Raw genomic sequence first — 21273 nt, 5'->3', positions numbered from 1 at the left:
TAGAGATAACAGTGAACACAATTAAATGCATACTCGTAAAGGCTAAAAACAATTGTCTTAACTTTATAGACTCCTGTTGCAAAATAAGGAAATAAGGTTTAAAGAGTCTGCCTGAGAGAAACAAATAAGCAAGGAAGACACTGAAAGGGGAAGCTCAGTTTCTTTAACTTCTCTTTTCTTCTGGAGTAATCCTAATATAGTGAAGGCTTCAAGAATTTACTGCCTTTGCTTTTCAAATAAATGACTTGGGTGTGAAAAGCAGCACATCCGCCCTGTGGTTGAGCTTTTTTTTTTTTTTCTGTGAGTGGCTTAGCTCTGAAATTCTCTGTAGTGGTGGGCTGGTGGCACTCCCCTGGCCTCTCTTGGAGATTCCTCTCTTCGTTCAGTTACTTTCAGTTTACTCACAGACCCCAGGATGGCCCAAGGACGATCTGCTGGTCTCATTTTCTGACTTCAGACTGCAGTGATCACATCTTCGAAAGTAGAATTCTATGTTTAGGAAAGCATACCCATGCCCTATTCTATCAGGAAAGCAAGATCCCAGTTTATTGCATTTAAAACTTGTTACAATGAAACCTCCAATCATAGAACCCACCAAACCCAAATCTTTAACAGGTGTACCACCCCTCCCCCCCAAATTCAACTTAGGGGAAAAAAGCAGAATAGCAACTGTTTCAGGAATATATTTACTTTTAAAATGTTCTATTATGGGGGCGCCTGGGTGGCACAGTGGTTAAGCATCTGCCTTCGGCTCAGGGCGTGATTCCGGTGTTATGGGATTGAGCCCCACATCAGGCTCCTCCGCTATGAGCCTGCTTCTTCCTCTCCCACTCCCCCTGCTTGTGTTCCCTCTCTCGCTGGCTGTCCCTATCTCTGTCGAATAAATAAATAAAATCTTTTAAAAAAATGTTGTTATGATACATAGCCATACAACATAATAGTTAATTTAAAAAATGTGACTCCAAATTTAGTTCTTTTTATTTGTAATAAAGTGATATTATTCACCATTTCCTCCCATCCTTCAGGGTTCTAAATAGGGGAATATACACTCAAGCATCATACTTGGATGAAAGTCAAAGTATTACTTTATTAATATTAGCAAAAACCCTGTAATGCCTAAAGTGGAATAGCTTCTCATAAACAAGTGAGGTCCTCAAAAACTGGTGTTTAATATATACTTTCTTTCCTATAAATTGATGAAAATAGGGCTGTAGTGCCAACTCCCTGATTTACCCATCTGCGTATAAGAAGTGAAAAGATGGCGGCCTCTTCCCATTTCTACTTCTAATCAGGGAAGGCCCCGACCAGGTGTGCAGAAACTTGAAGAGGACTTATGGCCCCTGGGCAGAAAGAGGGCCTCCATGAAATGGACAGTGACCTTACTTCTCCAGTAAAATATGCAGCAATAAACATTAGGCCCAGCAGATTAGAGCAGGGAAGGCAGGATTGCTGGGGGTGGCAGTGAGAGGTCTCACGTACAGAACTTCACCAGGTGCAGAAGGAGGAGTCAGGTCACCATACATGAAGGCACAAGTTGTGCACTCCATCACTTTAAGGTGTGGAGGGTTCCATTTACAGAGAATATGATGCCACTGTGTTCCTGAGGGTTGTACAGCAACAGACTTATACAAGAAACTAGTTGTTTTACCTTGGCCAAGTCATTTAATCCCAATTAGCTTCAATTTCCTTGCTTAGAGATTACTATTTTCCTACCCAGCTGTCATTCTCCCTTACTTCCTTAGTGATAGACCGCTATGCTGATGGGGATAGATTTGTGTCCAGATTAAGAAAAAAAAATTCAAAGACATTTTCTAGCTTTCCTTGCAGATAAGAGTGGCCAATGGGAGATCTTTAAATGAAAGTAGCTCAGCTAGGATATATACCCTTTCTTCTTCCTCCTACTCAGAGCAAGATTGTAATAACTGGAACTCCTGAAACATAAGGTTGCCATGAGGTCACCTTCAGGATGGAAACCACCCACTATATATGATGAAGTAGAAAAGAGGAGTCTGGGTTCCTGATATCAATGGAACCACCAGTTCAGCTTTGCCTTTGCAGGCGTCCTATTCACATGGGATGAAATGCAGTCCTATATTGATTAAGTTACTGTTGGTTGAGTTTTCTCTCACGAATGTGAGAGAATCATACATATCAATCATAATTGATAAGTACTTTATCTGTAATAATACTTGTGTGGGTGCAGAGAAATAAGAAAGAAAATACCTGGAAACATTTTGTTGAACAATAAAATGCCACATTGATGTAATAGCCTTGTGAGAACCTAGGGTCAAGCTCTGTTGCTTTGGGCCACCCATGACAAAGACTAACACAGAACTGTGCTGTGGGTCATTCTCTTCCTGCCCCAAGTCGGCCCCAGAACATGGTGTAACTTCCTGAGGGCTTGGGATGGTCATGCTCTGAAAACAGCTCTGCCGGAGCTGATAGTGTTTTCTGCACCTGAGGCAGAGTCTGCCGTGAGACCCTTGGCAGGAGCTGAGAGAGAGCAAGTATAGGAGTAGGCAGGTCCTGAGCGCTGAAGACTCCTTCCCCGAGGGTTCCCTGGAGTAAGAGTCAGAGCTAGGGTAGCTGACAGGAAGTGTCCTGAAGCTGTGCTGATGAGACTAGAGCCATAAATACTTCTGTACATGACCTGGAGAATCCTTAGACATTTGGATACAGTAACTCGGTCATCTGAGAAGTGATATGCCACACTAATCCCAAGTGAGAAAAGGTGAAAGACTTATCTCTTCCTGGAGATGCCACGGAAGCCTCACTCATCCTTGGTCCTAGATGTTAGCCAAGAAGTCCATCTGCCCTTGTAACAAAAGAAAGAGGGTATGTCTGTATGGTGGAATGTTGGTCCCCCAAATATTGCTCAGGACAGGAGATCAGGGTGCCTTGGAGACAGTTACAGGAATCTCTTCTGCAATATCCTCAACGAGCTGACATCTAACCTGTCTGCATACCAACAGGCTAAGAGATAAAGTAGTAGGAGAATTTACTACCCCTTTCAAGAGACCACTCTGCTTTTGAATTTCTTTCCTTTTGGAAAAATGTTTCTCCTTATAGTAAGCCCGAAAGAGCTTCTCTGGAGCTTCTACTCTTGGGGTTCAGCTCTGTTTTTGAAGACAACAAGGAAAGTCTAGTCCTACCCATCTGTGAGCTTATCCTTAAAATACCTGCAAACAGCTCTCACGTCTTCCTGCAAGTCTTCTCTTAAGGAAATGTCAAGTAAAGGAAAGAAAAATACAAAAAATGCAAAACCTAGATTCTAAAATCAGTTTGGGGGTAAAATATGAGCTTTATCTTCCTAATGGCTGTGTGACTTAATTTATCTAACTTTTCTGAGCCTGTTCTGCCTTCTAAAAATGAAAATAATGATTTCCAACTCCTGGAATTACAACAATGATGATATTGAAAGAGACTGTGGACTCTGGAAAACAAACCGAGGGCTTCAGAGGGGAGGGGTGTGGGAGATTGGGATAGGCCGGTGATGGGTATTAAGGAGGGCACATATTGCATGGTGCACTGGGTGTTATACACAAGTAATGAATCATGGAACATTGCATCAAAAACTGGGGATGTACTGTATGGTGACTAATGTAACAAAATAAAAATTATTATAAAAAAAAGAGAAAATAGTAGCTAACCCTTAGTGGCTATAGACTATAGCTGAGGCATATATATTGTTTCACTTACTCCTAACAAGAGCCCCATGAAGTGGGGACCATTGTTAACCCCATTTTTCAGATGAAGAAATTGAGGCAGAGATGTTTAACAAGTTACTGATGGCCACCCGGCTGCACTTAACCACTAACCCATACAGCCTTCGTGTAAGATTGAGTCCCTATCAAAGGAGAGTCAGGACTGATCCTTCTCAGCTTCAGAGATCAGATAAAATGAGGCATTCTAAGGAGGTAAGGTCATAGAAAATAAATGAGCTAATGACTATTAGTGGCTGCTACAGACCTGGGCATATTAATACATGTGACTTCATCTTGCCTTCCTTTTCCTCTAGCTTAAGAAGCCACAATTCTCTGAGTCAGCTCAAAGGGTGATAAAAATTAATTTCAGTAACATTGAGGGGGGAGATCAGGAAGATATTTCTTCCCTCAAGGCTCATAATTACTCCTAAGTATCCCCAGCTAACTTTATGGAGACCTAGTTACGTACCAAGCTCTGTTCTACATGGTGTTTGCATATGTTAACTAGTTTGCTCATCGCCCCAGTCCCAGGAGGTGGGTAATGTCATTATCCTTGCTTGCCATAGGTCCAAGAGGCACATCAACTTTTCCATCTTTGTGAGACCACCATTCACTCGGCTTCCAGAGGTTCTTCCCCTGCCCCTCAGCCTCTTCTCACCATGCTGTGAAGGGGGATATAGTTGCTCCAATGAAAATTTCTCTTCATTTTAAGGGTTTACGCTAATCATAACAGGAAGAAGTTGGAGGATAACAAAAACAATATGGGTCAATTAAAAAGCTTATGGAGGTCTGGCAGACTTCTCCAGGTATGTTCCCCGGGGAAATAGAGTCCAAGAGTATAACAGAAGACTTATTGGACTGTGCTTCTTGATTTGATTCTGGAGGGTGGGGGTCTCGAAAATGTGTCTGGTTAAGACAGTGTTCATGGAGTTTTCAAGGGCAACAGAGGCTGAACCCTAGGTGCTCCCTGTCTCAAGATGTGACTTTAATTTCTGGAAACCTCCAAATAATACCCACTTCACTGAGTGCCCTTTTTCACAGAGTAATGGTCTTCTTTGGGTATTTCCTTACATTAAGAGAGTTTTTGTATTATTTATTTTTCATGGGCTACCTAGGAACCCAATTAATTAACATTTATATAATGCTGTTTCTTCAGAACAAAAATTTTGATGTCTAAGGAATCAACTTACACGTGAGTGTTTGGAACTCAAATTTTGAAGTCAAGGCATTTATGTATTGACTCACTGTGGACGTTAAATTTCTAGGGAGAATGATAACCTATTTTCAGTTCATGTATTATGTGAATACCATTATTTTATTCCTTATTTTGTAAAATTACCCAGTGCATTTTAAGATGTCATTCTACAGATGACAATTTTCCATCAAATTAGTTCATAGCTTTAACGTCAAACAAAATTAAAAAAAATTTTTTATTATGTTATGTTAGTCACCATACAGTACATCCTTAGTTTTTAATGTAGTGTTCCATGCTTCATTGTTTGCGTATAACACCCAGTGCTCCATGCAATATGTGCCCTCCTTAATACCCATCACCGGCCTGTTCCAATCCCCCACCCCCATCCCCTCTGAAGCCCTCAGTTTCCGAGAGTCTATAGTCTCTCTTGGTTCATTCTTCCTTCTGTTTACCCCCCTTCATTCTTCCCTTCCTTCTCCTACCAATCTCCCTGCTATTTCTTATGTTCCATAAATGAGTGAAACCATATGATAATTGTCTTTCTCTGCTTATTTCACTTAGCATAATCTCCTCTAGTCCCATCCATGTTGCTGCAAATGTTGGGTAATCATTCTTTCTGATGGCTGAGTAATATTCCATTGTATATATGGACCACATCTTCTTTATCCATTTGTCTGTTGAAGGGCATCTCGGCTCCTTCCACAATTTAGCTATCAAACAAAATTTTTAACATTCTTTTCAGAACTAAACCAACTCGTTTTTAAATTGCTTTGGAAATTAAACAAGAAAAACATTAAGGCATATTTCAAAGAAAATGAAGAATAATGGGAGAAGACAGATCCTAACAGATAGTAGATTATGTTATAACAATAATAAACAGTATAATATCAGTGCTAAAGTTATCTGTTTAGTGAAATATAGTAGAAATTCTAATCAATTTAGTTTACAATAGTAGATGTATGATCAAGTTTAGACTATAAAAAACTTTATTAAATGTTATAAAAAGTAGATAGTAATATGGAAAAAAATTAAGTTAGAGGTATGTTCCAGAATACAACATAGTAGAGTAAAAACATTGAATTTTTTTTAAAGTAGAGTAAATTCCCAGGTATGTCAGAGAGATAGATGCTTTTGAGAGAATTAAAGCAATAGAAGAAATGACAGGGAAAAAGATGGACAATTTTGGTTAAGTAAAATTGTTTATAAAGTTAAAACCAAAAAAACAGAGGATTTGGTAGAATGGAAAAATGGTAGCCTATAATGGGAAAGAAGAAGGTCCAGGAAGGGTGAGTAAAGTAGGGGCGTTGAACTCAGACCAATGAGTCCAAATCCTGCCATTTTTCCGTGTGTAAACATGTTCAAGTTATTTAATTCATCAGTGTCTCAGTTTCTTCTTCTTGAGGCTAATAGTATCCAGCTTGTAGCAGTGTTGGAGGTGTGAGATGCATGAGTATAGAAAAACCACTTAGAACGATGTTAGACTTATAGTGACTGGTTAGTAATTGACAGCTGTACCTGTCATGATCTATGACAGTGTCCCCTACCTGGAGCAGTTTTGCTTTCCAGGGACATTTCACAATTTTTGGAGACATATTTGACTGTCACAACTTGGGGGGGGGGTGTGGTGCTACTGTCATCTAGTTGATAAGGGACCTACTCAGCATCCTGTAATCACAGGACAGATCTACACACACACACACACACACACACACACACACACACACAAAATCGGCCCAAAATATCACTAGTGCCATGAATGAGAAACTCTGTGGTATGTGCAAAGCTCACACAACTTAAGAACTGTAGTGATATTCCAGTAGATACATGGAAAAAAGGGCACGGACAATTCACTTAAAAAGTTTGGAAAATAAATATTTGGGAATGCATTCAAATTTGCCAGTAATTAAAAATGATTAACTCAGACAGTGAAGAATTATTTGAAAATTTCAAGAGTTCATATTAAAATCCAAAGTCATGGGACACCTGGGTAGTGCAGTCGTTAGGCGTCTGCCTTTGGCTCAGGGCGTGATCCCGGCGTTTTGGGATCGAGTCCCACATCGGGCTCCTCTGCTGGGAGCCTGCTTCTTCCTCTTCCACTCCCCCTGCTTGTGTTCCCTCTCTCGCTGGCTGTCTATCTCTGTCAAATAAATAAATAAATAATCTTTAAAAAAAAAATCCAAAGTCAGGGATTTACCAGGAAAATGGGTATATTCATACTTTGTTGGTGGCTCTGCAAATGACTATCAGTCCTTAGGAAATAATTTGGTAGAGAGCCATGAAAATGTGCATGACTTTTAATCCTTTGGTTTCCTTTCTGAAGATTCATTCTAAATTAATTATTCAAAAATGACTTATATGGGCCAATATCTTAGTGCATACTGTAGTATTTCTTACATTAGCAAAAACTTAAGAGCAATTCAAATGAACATAAAAGGGAAACTGTTAAGCAAATTATATAATGAAATGGACTGTTTAATCGCCACTGAATTTATGATAAAAAAAATATAACTGTGCAGAAAATGTAATGCTCAAAGTAGTGCTAAGTGAAAATGAGTAAAACATTTTATTCTATAATTATATAAAACAAATAAACATAAAAAGCAAAACTTGTTCAGTGAAATTGAATGAATTAAAAAATAAAAATGTGATGAGTGGTATATATGCATTTTTTCCATTTAATATTTTTCAATATTGTTTGAAAGTTGTCTAAACAAGTAGAAAAAGCAAGCAAAAATTCACCACACGTGCCTACATTTTATAAGTTAAAGTTAAGTCAGAAGCACAAATGGAGGGTGGTCTTCACATAGCCACAACTCATATGGCCAGTGATCTTCAGCAGTCTGTGGTATTTCTAAGTACATAAATATCAAGAGTTTCTGCTCAGCAGGTGGCCGCTGCAAACTTTGCATTCAGCTTGGGACAGGATCATTTTCATGATGCTTTTTTTCCCATTTCCGTTAAAATCTTGGGGGGATCCTTAAGTAAAAGCTGTAAACAAGTAACCAGACTTATAAAACACATTTTTAAGGATTAAGAATAAAACAATAATGTGTTTGTGATTGTATAAAGTTGGTCATGGGGAAAATTCTTTTTTTCTTAGGGAGTTTTGAATAATGGTCCTTGGAAAAAAATAATTCATAGGTTAATTTTTTTAAATTGCTTTTTATATTTAGAAATCAAAGTTTTGACAGCAGTTTTCTTCTTTAATTTTATATCTAAGAAGGCATTGTACTTTATATATTTACAACTTTCCTAAGCTTTTGCCCTTGGACGAAACAGTATAGATAAAGAAAAAGGCACAAAGTCACTTTGGAATTGGCTCTGAGAATCTGTAGTAAGGAGAAAGTGCTACTGATACTGTGTTTTGCTCAAGACGGGACATCAGTGCTAAATATCACACCATGTCATCATCTTGCAATCATTTTCCTGCAGATAATTTTTGGGTACAACAACCCACTGGTTACCAGAAAAAAACTACAGAAACACTCTTCACCCCCCAGAAGATGGAATGTGTTTATAATTTTGGAGTAGCTGTTGGGTTTTTAATATTCCTCTTTATTAATTTAAACCTGAATGTACATATGACATCTTCTGGGTAAAATATAGTTTTCTTACAGTTACCTTGCAGTAATAACAAGTGAGAAAGCTTTACCTGTCCCAGCCCTTACCGCTGGGGTAATGTGATGAAAAACCAGGTAAAACAGGTCAAACTGTAGGACACAATGAGTTGGCTATACGGATTTTCCTTGTTTATAGGAGTAAAGACAGCTATTCTTCTCCCATTCTGAAAGGAGAGAGAGATAACAAAACCCTTTGCTCCTTCTAGAAGGTATGGAAAGGGTCCTTGGTTCTCACTCTAATCTTTTGGAATGTAACTATGCCTTGTAAAGGAGCACAGAAATGTTGGGTGTCTGCATCTTTCATGACCTAGATATGTGTTTAAAATCTGGGCTTCTTCCTTTTTAAAATGTAATTACCTATGTGGAAAGAGCTCCCATTTTCCTGACCCCCTGTGGCCTTACCTGGGTACCTAGCCCAGGCTGTATCCATTTGGCCCTCTTGGATTAGAGCAGTTCACTAGACAAATGGCTACAGATCTGATTCTCATGGTACGTGTGGAGCAAAATCCTTCTAGGGGAAGTGAAAATAAACATTCCCTATCTTCTGTATTTCCGTGTGTTAGGAGGCTTAGGACTTTTTACAAAAGCACTGAGAAATTCAGGGAAATTTTATTTTCCTATAGTAGAGAATATTTTTCTGAACAGAACACAAAGGCCAGAACCCCCACCCACCCCAAAAATTTTGACGGATTTGACTAGGTAATAAAAAACTGAGAAACTAATGATGACCTGTAACCCTCCCCCCTACAGCATATATGCTAGGCAAAGAATTACAATCTTCTGACTCTTAGAAAAGCAAACAAAAAAGACCTTTAAAAATTGTGCAAAGGGCACAGATTTTCTTCACAGAAGAATAAAAGTTTATATGCTTAGACTCATTAGTAATCAATTAGGTGCAAGTAAAACCATGTGATATCATTGTCCACTGACAAATTGGCAAAATGAAAAAAAAAAACAAAACCCAACAATGCCTAGAGCTAGCAGGGTAGTGGTGAAAAGTCCTTTTCATACTAGATTGGAGTATAATGCTTCTACAGGACACTTTGGCATTATGCATTCTGGGAGGCAGAATGATAAATCCGTAGATGGCCACATCCTAATGCCCAGCACCTGTGAATATGCTGTTAAAGGGCAAAAGGGAATTGTGGTTGCAGATGGAATTAAGGTTGCTTATTAGCTGACCTTAAAGGGATGATTCTGGAGTACCCAGGTGGGCCCAATATCATCACAAGGTCCTTAAAAGTAGAAGAGGGAGTCAGGAGAAGAGGTCAGTGACGCAACGTAGGAAGGATTTACCTGTGTTGCTATTTCTGAAGATGGAGGAATGAGGTCTCCAGAAACTAGAAAAGGTAAGAAAACAGGTTCTTGCCCCGAGCCTCCATAAAGGGACATGATGTTGCTGACACAGTGATGTTATCCCAATGAGACCTGTGCCAGACTTCCAACTTATAGAACAGTAAGATAATACATTTGTGTTGCTTTAAGCCACTAAATTCATGATTATTTGTTATAGCAGCAATAGGAAACTCATACAGCTAGACTTTGAGAAACAATTAAAAAGTGTGTGAGCTGAAAGCAGGCTATGAGCCATGATTAAAGTCTCTTTTCAGCATCCCCACTTGACTCTCCTGTTTCTTGCTTGCCTTGTCATATTCATATGGAAAAACCAAAGTCCTGCTTCACTCCTTCACCCCCATAGCTGGACATTGCTGGACAAAATCCCACAATGGTACTGGCTGGGTTCACTTTACAGCCATGATCATGAAATCTCAAAAGACATTTGAGGGCTGCCCTGCAGCCATACTGCATTTGTCTAGTCCATTATTCTCCCAGTCTCTCAGGTAGCCAGTTTGCTTTTGTCCTCTCTCCAGTTACCTCCAACACCTCCTCCTGGGGTCCCACTCTCAACCAAGAACTTGCTTGTTTTTCACTGGAAAAGCTGAAGCATTGGAAGTGAACTTCCACGTCCCATACCACATCTTCCCACCATTTGCCTCTGTGCTCATATATCCACCCTGTGTTCTGAATCCTTTTCCCTCTTGCTGACTCAGTGGTCTGCTCCAGTCCTTGTCCTATCCTGCTCCTTCATCCACAACTTTTTCCTTAATAATGAATTATTCTTGCTAGCATACAAATATATTTTCACCATCTTAAAGTCTTAACTCTACTTCTTTGTTCAGCTGTATCCCCAGTTTTTGCTCACCTTGAGAGTGAAACCTAGCAATGAGTTGGCTATACTCACTGTCCCAATTCTTCTCATTCTATCTTGAACCTGTTCTAGTCAGACATTTCTCCTCACTGCACCACTCCACAGGAGTCACTGATAGATAGGTGCCAGGTTCTCCAAATTCAGTGGTCCTCTGTCCACCCTCAACCTATTTATGTCAGCATTTAACATAATCCATCACTCCTTGCTTCTTGAATTTTCTTCACTGCCTTACCAGGCATTATTCCTCGTTTTTCCTCCTACCTCAGTGACCACCTTTGACTCCTTTGCTTGGACCTCTGTATTTCTCCAATCTCTGAATCTCCATGTATTTGAATCCTTTACTGAATTAAAATTTTTCATGGGAGTCTAAATTGAATCTCAAATTAACATGTTCAAAACAGATCTATTCTAACTTGCTCCTCGTCTTCCCCATTTGCTCAGGGAAAGATTTGACTCTTACATGCTATGTCCAGTTCCTTAACAAATCCTGAAAGCTCTAATTTCAAAATATACACAGTAACTGCCCAAACTCTTACTCTCAAAAGCTTTTTAACTGTTCACTGCTGTTTTTCCAGTCTCTAGAATAGAGCCTGGCACACAGTAGATTCTAAAAAGATTTATTGAATGAATAAATAAGTTGAATGAGCCCAATGGTAGGAATATAAGGATATTATCAGGTATGTGCTAAAAATGTGTGAGAGGTTTCTTATTAGTGAACTTAATTTAAAATTTAAAATATTTGTTGAACATTATGTATAGTAATTCAAAATTGTAAGCCTCTTATATGTCCATTAATAGGATTTGATTCAGTGAATGGTGATGAACATCTGTAATTTTGTCTGCTCAGTAGCTCTGTTCTCATAGGACCTTACCTTTGCTCATTCAGATGGCTTCTGTGGGAGTTGCCATATTCCAGTAGCTAGTTGACACAGGGGTGGAAATTAAGTAATGAACATCTTCCCTGAGATTTTGAACTTTGTACTCTGAAAATTATATAGGCAGTACAGTTAGAGCAATGTTTCTTGCTATGTGGAAAAACCCATGCTAGAGTGAAAGAGTGTGAAGTAGACCCAAGAAAGAAAATGGATCAGGAGAACAGAAGTCCCAATACTGTTGGGATCCCTGGTCCTAATTTTTCCTGAGATTTCATTGCATCCTTGCTCTTTCCTCAATTATTCAACCTTTCCTTAGTTCCCACAATCTGATTAGCTTCCTCTTTTATTCAAGTCCATTTATATTTGGGTTCTGTCACTTGAAGCCAAAAGCACAAACAACATAGTACAGTGTAGGTATTGGAAAAGATGATGCGTAGCAATATTCACAGGTTGTAGGAAAGACTCCATGACAGAAAAGAAAAGCAAGGTGTAAATAAAGATGACCCTGTTAACAAAAGAATATATATTTCAGAAACTGTATGAATTTAGAAAGGAAGGGAAAGGTATATGTATATTAAACTGTAGTTATCTCTGGGTGGTGAGATTTCTGAGGACTCCTGGTGGTTGTTTTTTTGTTTGTTTGTTTTAATATCTCCTGTATTTTTTTGAGTTTTCTATGGTAGACATTGTAACGATCATAAATCTTTTACATACAAAAAAATAAGCAGAACTTCCTCTTACCTAATTTATTATCCTGGTATTTTTACTCAAAATACATTCTGTGTAGGAGAGAAAATGGGGAAATTTAGCAAAAATTTTTCTGGGACTTGATCCATTTACCTCTTGAATGCTTTAGTAAGTTGATACCCATCACACCCCTCCCCCAGCACCACCACCAATTTACTAATGAAAAACTCAATTGAAAGTGCAATTCGAACATATATCTTCTGAAATGTTGTACTTTTTTACTTATTTCTTTTTGGATTGGAAGTCTACATATAATCATAATTTAAGAGATTATTATTTTTTCATGTTTCAGGTTGGGTATTAAGTACAGGTTGGGTATTAAGTACAGGGTATTAAGTACAGAGATTATTATTTTTTCATGTTTCAGGTTGGGTATTAAGTACATATAATCATAATTTAAGAGACTATTATTTTTTCATGTTTCAGGTTGGGTGTTAAGTTTCAGGTTGGGTATTAAGAAATCAAGGAACAATTCATTGAGCATCTGCAATGTGAGAGGCTATGCTAGTTTTGTGGGGAATCTAAAGAAGTATAGTTCTGCCCTCAAAATGCTTAGAGACCACATGGATTATAATACAGAAATACTTAAAAAATATAACTACCCATGCCAGACAGTGAATGCCAAATAACCTGTAAACATCAGGCCTTCAGAAGTGGGAAACAGTAGTTCAGGGCAGTAATGGTCAGAAAACCTTTACAGAAGAAGTTAGATTCAAGCAGGACATAGAAGAAAGAAAGGACATTCCAGGTTGGTGTGTGTGAGTTTGTGTTTGGGTGTGTAAGGAGCACTTGAGTGAGCACAGATGAGCATGTGTGAATAGAACAGAACATTTGGAGGGGGGCAGAGAGTAGATGACTTCAAATGGAGCCAAGGGATTTTGGGTAGTTTGTGGTCAGATTGTAGAAGGCCTTTTATGGAAATATAAATATATTTAATTTTAGCTGTTCAGAATTACAGACAATAGCTTTTAGTTTACATGCCAATACAATTAGTAGTGGCCATCTGGAATGCTTTGAGAGGCATCATGAGGCAATTCTGGGGTGGGGGGAAGCACCATCCTTGATGGATGGTGTCTGTCCTGGGTGTGAGAAGTAGGGGTAGCATCAGTTGTGATACATTGGACCCTGCTGAAAACAGTGGGAAGCCGAGGTTTGGCTTTCTTTTATTCTCGTTCTGCCCAATTCCTTAACATTGATCCCTGCTCACAGAGTGAACTTTTAATTCCCATGCAGGTTTGCCCATGCAACTATAAATATGAAGATAGATTTTGTATTGTTTCTAAGATGTACTCATATTCGGTGTAGCTGCAGTATTGTTTCACAGTTGCATGATAAATTAGTAAACCAGCCCCTCTGACCACAAATCCTTGTGGACGGTCAGAAGGTCAATAATAAGCTTTCTGATTATAATTTGACTTTCTATGTAGTTTGATTACAGGTATAGGATGTGCTAATCATGCTAGATGAGTATGTTCTCTTATGTGAGTTGTTTTTTTCATTATGTACATGTACATTGGCATTCTGATGTCTTCCTCTGGCTCATGCATGTTTTAGTGAGCATGAGTAAATCTCCTGTGACTCGTCAAGACAGGTCTCCAGTGCCTGGAAGTGAAAGGTCAGATCTCACCAGACTTTTCTTGGAGGACATAGAATCTTTGTAATTTCCAGAAGGTTGTCTGTTCCCTACTGATTTTAATTAACTACTCTGGCTCAATTGGTCACCCTTTAAATATTTTTATTATACAATATTTGACATATACAAAAGAATGAAGTAACATAATAAAAAAATAAACACCCATGACCCTCCTTTCCAACTAAGAAAATAATTATTAAAAAAATAAGTATTAATGCATTACTTGTATCATGTGTTTTTCTTCTCCTGCCTCTCCCTAAGAGGCATTTTTTTGTAAGTTGTAGTTATCATTCTGTTGATAATTTCAGCACATAAATATATAACAATGTAGGTTTGCTTGTTCTGAGCTGTATTAAAATGGTTTCATAATGTTTGTTGCGTTTTAGAACTTGCTTTTCTCATATACTGCCTTTTTAAGATATAGTCATGTTGTCCATGTAGCTCCAGTGTATTTTCGCCACTGTATGATACAACATTTTTTGACTATACCACTTTCTTTTTTTTTTTTTTTTTTAAGATTTCGACAGAGAGACAGCCAGCGAGAGAGGGAACACAAGCAGGGGGAGTGGGAGAGGAAGAAGCAGGCTCATAGCAGAGGAGCCTGACGTGGGGCTCGATCCCGTAACGCCGGGATCACACCCTGAGCCGAAGGCAGACGCTTAACCGCTGTGCCACCCAGGCGCCCCGACTATACCACTTTCTACCTTTCTATTTTCATTCTATTGAGGTTTTTTTTTTTTAATACATTGCAAAAATGCTTCTATAGGAATTCCTATAGGAACATTTACCACTGTGTCTTCTCTCATGTGCCCTGTGTAAGAGTTTCTCTAAGGTATACATCTGGGAATGGAACTTCTGGGTCATAGGGTATGTGGATATTCACCTTTTATGAGATAATGCAAAATTGTTCTCCAAAGTGGTTGTCACCATTTTATAGTCCCACCACTGTTTATAAAACTTTGTCTTCCTTATGGTTTGGGGGCAGGGAAATGACCTAACAAGATGGCATTTTGAGAAGAGACATCTGACATTTATATGAAGGATGGATTTGTAGGATACTTAAATTGGGAAATCCAGTAAGGAGGCTACTGAAGTAGTACAAATTTGAATTAAGATCCTAATTTAAAGGGTAAGCAATGGGCTTGGTTGACCAATTATTTTGGTCATTGTATTTGGTTATTAAGGTAGGAAAAAAACATTAAAAATAATTCCAGCATCATTAGCTTGAGACAGAATTCATTATTCAAACAGTAAAAATATATATCGAGAATCAACTACATGTCAAGTGGTATGTTAAGCAACAGGAATATAAAGGTGAGACCTTTTCTTCAATAAAAGGAGAAACATCAAGTTATGATCAGTTACAGTATAGAGTCATCGCCATGATAACGAGGATTAGAACTAGAGGATCTTTGAAGTGCAGAGAAGGGTCACCTAATTCAGTCTGTTGGGAGTCTTCTGGAGGAGGGGATCTCTGAACAAAACAATTTGGAGAAGCAGGAATTATCGAGAAGACACAGCAGAAAATGTCTGTTTAGGCCAAGAATACAAATTATGGAACGGCAAGGATGAGCCTGTTGCTGCATTTGAGACACTGTAATTATTTCTTTGTGGCCAATGCTTGATTGGCTTATAGGGGAACTTTTACTTGCAGAAAGATTGTAGCCCTAGGCAGGAGCCGAATCCTGCTGTGCTGAGTTTGGACTTTATGATAAGGCAGTGGGAGGCCTTCAGAGTTCTAGCTCTGTATTTATACTCAGCTCCCCAGGCGTTTTGCCCATCTTCTACTTTTGACTGTGGCTCATCAGCTTACACTTACAGGTTAGTCTAGTTACATCCTCTAGTTCCTACTACTGAAGGAATCCTATAAGAGCCTTCCTGGCTGAGGCATTGAGGTCTTTTTACCTCCAGTATCTTACTACCCCTATCTGGTTTCCAACCCACTTCTTTAACTAGATCATCTGTGTGCCCCTTGAGCCTGCCTGCATTATGACCATACAATTCCTCATCTAAACTGGGCCTCTCTCGAGAGTGAAGCAAGGTGCTATTTTGGTCAACAAGGATAAACCAGGATTGTCTCTGGGTCAAGTGATGACCTGTGATCACCCCCATATTCATCTATAATGCTTTATCTTATCTTTTGTGTGTTTGTGTCCTATAAGCAATTTGCTGAGCTTTTGGTCCCCCAACTCTGTCTTTAATAGCTACATTTTGGACATTTCCTCAGTTGGGCAAACTTACTCATTTAAACTCTTCTTTTTGGATTTGCATTAGATCTTCTTGATGTAATGTCCTTAAAAGTGTCTGGGATCTGCCATTACCTGGTCCTGGCTGTCAGACTGGGAGACCAAGCCAGTGAAAGGACCAAACCCGGATGATGAGTGTGCTTTTGAGAATGTAAATGCCCTCACATAAGTGGGTAATGTTTTTTTATAACTTCTAGGTCCAGGGCTCCCTACCTGTTACTTCAAATACCTTATCTCATAAAAAGGTTATGTTTATACCCATTTGGATGCTCAGAAAGGTTTAACAACTTTCCTAAAATCCCACTGCTAATAAGGGTATGAGCCCCAAATTTCTCCCATGCTCATATCTTTCCATTCTAACACCTCCAGGGATTTGTTTTCAAAAGGCAGCTAAGGTGATGTAAGGACATTCAATCCAGCAGGCAAAGATTGAGTCAGGAGAATGTGGTGCCAGGAGATGCCCAGGGCTCTGAGAAATGTCAGAGGTCCTTACAGTGGGGTGGATGGAAGGGCATGGATGAACCTTGGAGATCCAGGCAGAGAGAAATCGTGGTTACCTTAAGCTGCTCTCCCACAAGGCTGAGTTTACAACAGAAATTAATGAACAAGTTTACGAAGGTTTAAGGCAACTTACCTTGAACGTGAATAATGTACCATTAATAAGATATAGCTGACTAAAAAGGTGTGCAACCAAAATTTCTCCAGGCTTCATTATTAGAGTGCATTAGAAAAGATACTAATTGTATAATATTCAAATCCCTCTGGTTAATTGTCCCCAATTTCTGAAACAAAACCTGAAGACCCTGAAAAGTTTCCTCCCCACCAGCTTTACCAGCTTTCTGGGAGCCCTCAGAGGAGATGTTTAGAGATATATATGCTCAACTGGGACCTGCAGACTTTCTGGCATGCACCTGCCAGTCGTCCTCTTAGGAGATTCTCCATGGTCTCCTGGGTGTCACAGACTCAGTGAGCCTTCCTTCAGGCACCATCATTGAGTCCTGCAAATTGACTTCAAAGTGGGCATAGGGATCTACAGGGGTCCTCAGTGAGCTCCAAGTCCCACCTCAACCAAAGCAGTCCACTTTTATCCAGTTCATATGGGGTCTCTTTCTATGTTGATTTCACTAAAGAAGAATTTGTTGTTGGTGTTTTTTTTTTTTGTTTTTTTTTTGTTTTTTTTTTTTTAGAATTTGAACTTCTAACAGGTGTTTGAGGACTATTTCCCCAAAGCCTCCCTGGTGCCAGGACTCTGCTGATTCCAGGGAAAAATGGGCAAGAGGTCATTTTCCTGCTCAGTGTAGAACTTTGTCACCTGGCGAACAAAGTACTGCTGTTCAGACTCTGAGTATCACAAAATTGCTTATTAAAATAATTTCTGCCATTCTGGCTTCCAATTCCTTTCTCCAGAGCTATCAGACCTGATCTGTGGGGCAGACTGGGAACAACCGCCCTGATTGTCTCTTGTCAGAGTCTTCAGTTGCTACTAATTGTAATTTAGTATGAGCAGAAAAGGAATTTATTGAATGTAAGATTTCCCAGAAGGCCAGAAACCAGGTTGGGAGGCCCTGGCCAGGACCAGTGCCCAGCATCATACCAAAGAATTGCTCTGGTAGAAACAGTTCTGTTGCTTCTGCCAGGCACACACACATTGCTGGTGCTAGGTCTTGGCTGGTATGGAGCCTTGGCCACCCCTCCCTCTGGAAACTGATTTACCTGTTGCCATTCTCACCAGAATGGACCTCAGATGGCACTTGTTTCTCGGCAACACATGCTTCTGATTCAAAACCTTCCTCAGGTGTGTGTGATTGTCAGGACCTGTGTTCTGAGACCATGGAGAATCTCACTGGCCTAGCCCAGCGTCCTAGCTGCAAAGGAGGTAGGCAGTTCTCCAAATGTAGGAAGCCTGTTTGATTGCACTGAGAAGCTCAGAAAAAGTGGTCCTTAGCTGAGCTCCCAGCCAACAGCCAGCATCAACTTGCTGATTGTGTAAGTCATTTGGAATGTCTGGATCCTTCTTGTTAGCAGACTTGCTTGAGTAACTGCTTTTGTCTATACTGATATCTTTATTAGCAAGAAAAAATGGCAGGCTATATGCGTGACCCTGAGTTCAGCCTCCATGTTGCGTGGTTCATAGAAGGCTTCTCCCTGTTTTGTTTTGTTTTTCCCTCATCAGAAGGTGTATTTTCCTTGCTAACTAATGTGAACCTGGCACTTTAAGCTTTCACTTTAGTTCTTTTTCCTCTGCTGCCCTCTAGGGGCCCCATTTAGATCTTCTATGTGCCAGGCAAAAATCTTACTGCCTGGTGGGAAGTATTCTAAGCATCTCACATACACCTACTTCTTTATTCCTGACAGTTTTCTGAGGTGGGTACTACTTTTAGTCTCCTAAGAAAACAAAGATGCAAGAATCAGGTAACTTGTTCAAAGTCCTGTAATGGTCCAAACTGGCGTTTGAACCAAGGCAGTCTTGTTCTATAGTCTATGTGCTGCACTATTCTGCTTCTCTTCTGGTGTGGCCAAGTAGATCTGTTAGGTATCTATGTGAGACTTGTTTATTTCCATAACTTTGCTTTGCAATGTGGGTTTTTACCTCTTGTGTGGATTATGGTACTAGTGGCCTTACTGGTTTCCCTGTTGTTAGTCTCTTCCCACCTAATAATCTATTCTCCACACAATAAACTGAAGGATCTTTTTAAAAATGATAAAATGCATTCATTTCTTTTACCTCTTTTTTATACAGGAAAAACAGAAGAACCCACCTTACCAAGGGGTAGATTAGTCAACTAAGCAAATGGGGTTCAAATCTGCTAACAGTCTAAAACCACAATCTAAAATGGAGTCTATTGATGTGTGGTTATAACACTTAATACACAGTGTTTATTTCTGAGTAATTTTAGCATTTATCTTGTTCACAATCACACTTTTCCTGCAAGGAAGAAAGCATGCCTTCTCTCTTTAGGAGCAAAATTCTACAAGTACTCTGGCTTCGAGTCACACAATAAATGTGGTGTGGTAGAGGGTTGGCACTGTTACTGAGACTAGAACTGTGACTCCTAAAACCTAAATGGTTTTCAAAACTTGAATGAGGTGCATACCGTGGAACCCTTTAAATATAATCTGAAACAGAAGGTTACTATGTATAACAGATAAAGCTGCTTAACTTGAATAGGGTGCAATAACTGTAGGGGGTAGGTGCTTGGCCATTTGCAAAGACTGGAAGCAGAGCAGAGAAGCCTCTTGAGCTCAGCTTCAAAAACTCCTGGAAAGCACGTGTGGTGAAGAGCCATTTTCAGCGATGGAGATGGGGATCAAGAAGTTGCCAACCCTAAACCCATAACAAACCCGTGTACTTCTTTCCAACATCTCAGTTCCTTTGTTTATCTCTTGGCATTCTAGTTTTCTATGTCATGTGAAAGAAAAAGAGAAATGTTGAAATTTACACAAAGTTACACTTATGACCTCACCTACAGAACTGTGGCACCTCCCAGCCAAGACCTCCAGCTTTGCTCCTTCTGTTTTCCACTCTATGTTGAGCAGAAGAGACTTTACTGAGATTTAAGCTCCCTTGCCTGGTGGGTGGGAATGGGGAGGGGGGATGCCAATGAGGAGGTGGCTTACCAAGTTTATGCTCTGGGGGAATCAGAGCTGTCTTACCTGCTGACTTGTCAGCTGATAATGTAAAAATAAAGAGTCAAGAGAGTCAAGAGAGGCTGCAAGATACTCAATAAGGGTTCTTAGATGAAAATACCATTTCTCAAGCTCCTGGCTTCCCAGTCCTTATTGCTGAGAGCAAAATCACCATATTCAGCTTCAGTGTGAATCTAGATCATGGGGGGAGATGGTTTTAGATGGAGATTCCCTTATGATTAGGTAGATTTTCTTTTGCTTGTTTTTGTTGTTTTAAAAACCCTCCAGGGTGATTCTGATGCATGCAGGTCTGATTCAAGAAACACTGGCCTATGGGTTTAGCAGCGAAAGTGGAATTAAGTAGTATTAACATTATTTCCCACATTATTCTTTTAATATGGGTCATTTGGGTTCCTCCCAAGTTTTGTTTTGTTCGGCTTTGCTCTTCGGAAAAACATAGATAAGCTTGAGACCTATGGGGAAAAACAAATTGATATGATCATATTGGTCCTGAGGATTGAACTATTTCTAGATCCATCTATTCTGATAGACATAGTAATTTATTTTTGTTATGTTGTGTAATCTACCCCAAATGCATTCACCTGCCATGCCATTTCTCCCTCTTCATTTTCCACTAGGAGCTTTAAAAACCTGTAGTTATAAATCTCCTATCTCCTAGACTGATACCATGGCTCATTCCTGGCTCTGTCTTCCAGCATTGGAAGAAAAAAGTGATTATTTTGTGACAGTATAATTACTCCCACTCTGACATCCCTGCTCTGTGGTGAAATCAGTAAGGAAAAACTTGGAACTAGGGGGGAAATACACATGTTCTGGAATTAAAGGCATACCAGGCATGTACTGAAAGTCTCAGAAAATGTGAAATGTTGAAGCAGCTGAAGACAAGGTCTTACAAATGTAGTGTGAGGAATTTTTGAAAGTCTTAATGAAACGATTGTTTTCAGTGTTTCACTACATTTATGAATCTGTAGCGCATCAGTGGAAAATATGATGCTATGCTCTGAGAGGCAGCTATGAGGGTGGGCTGGGGTAGAGTGTTGGGTTATCTCTAAAGACACTTGTACTCCACTCATAAGTGTACTTCCCAGATATTACACTTCACTGTTCTAGACCATAGGGCTTCTAGACACCTAGTCTGATTTAGAGGCAGCCCTTCAAGCGATCACCGAGGCTTATGAAGTTCAAACAGTAGGACCTAACTGGGTAGCTTTATAAACAGAAGCTCAGATTTAGTTATTACAGTAATAGGTTAATCCTTTCATTAATGTCAGCCAACCGATAGACTGTAACACACCATAGTCTAAACTTTAAAAATTCTACTTTGTGCTCAATTAAGTTTTCTTCTACCCAGTCAAGTGTGACATAGTTTCCCTTTCAGTACATATTTGCTGTTCTT

The sequence above is a fragment of the Ailuropoda melanoleuca genome, chromosome 15 (assembly GCF_002007445.2).
Source record: "Ailuropoda melanoleuca isolate Jingjing chromosome 15, ASM200744v2, whole genome shotgun sequence".
Lineage (NCBI taxonomy): Eukaryota > Metazoa > Chordata > Mammalia > Carnivora > Ursidae > Ailuropoda > Ailuropoda melanoleuca.
This window is presented reverse-complemented; position numbering follows the sequence as displayed.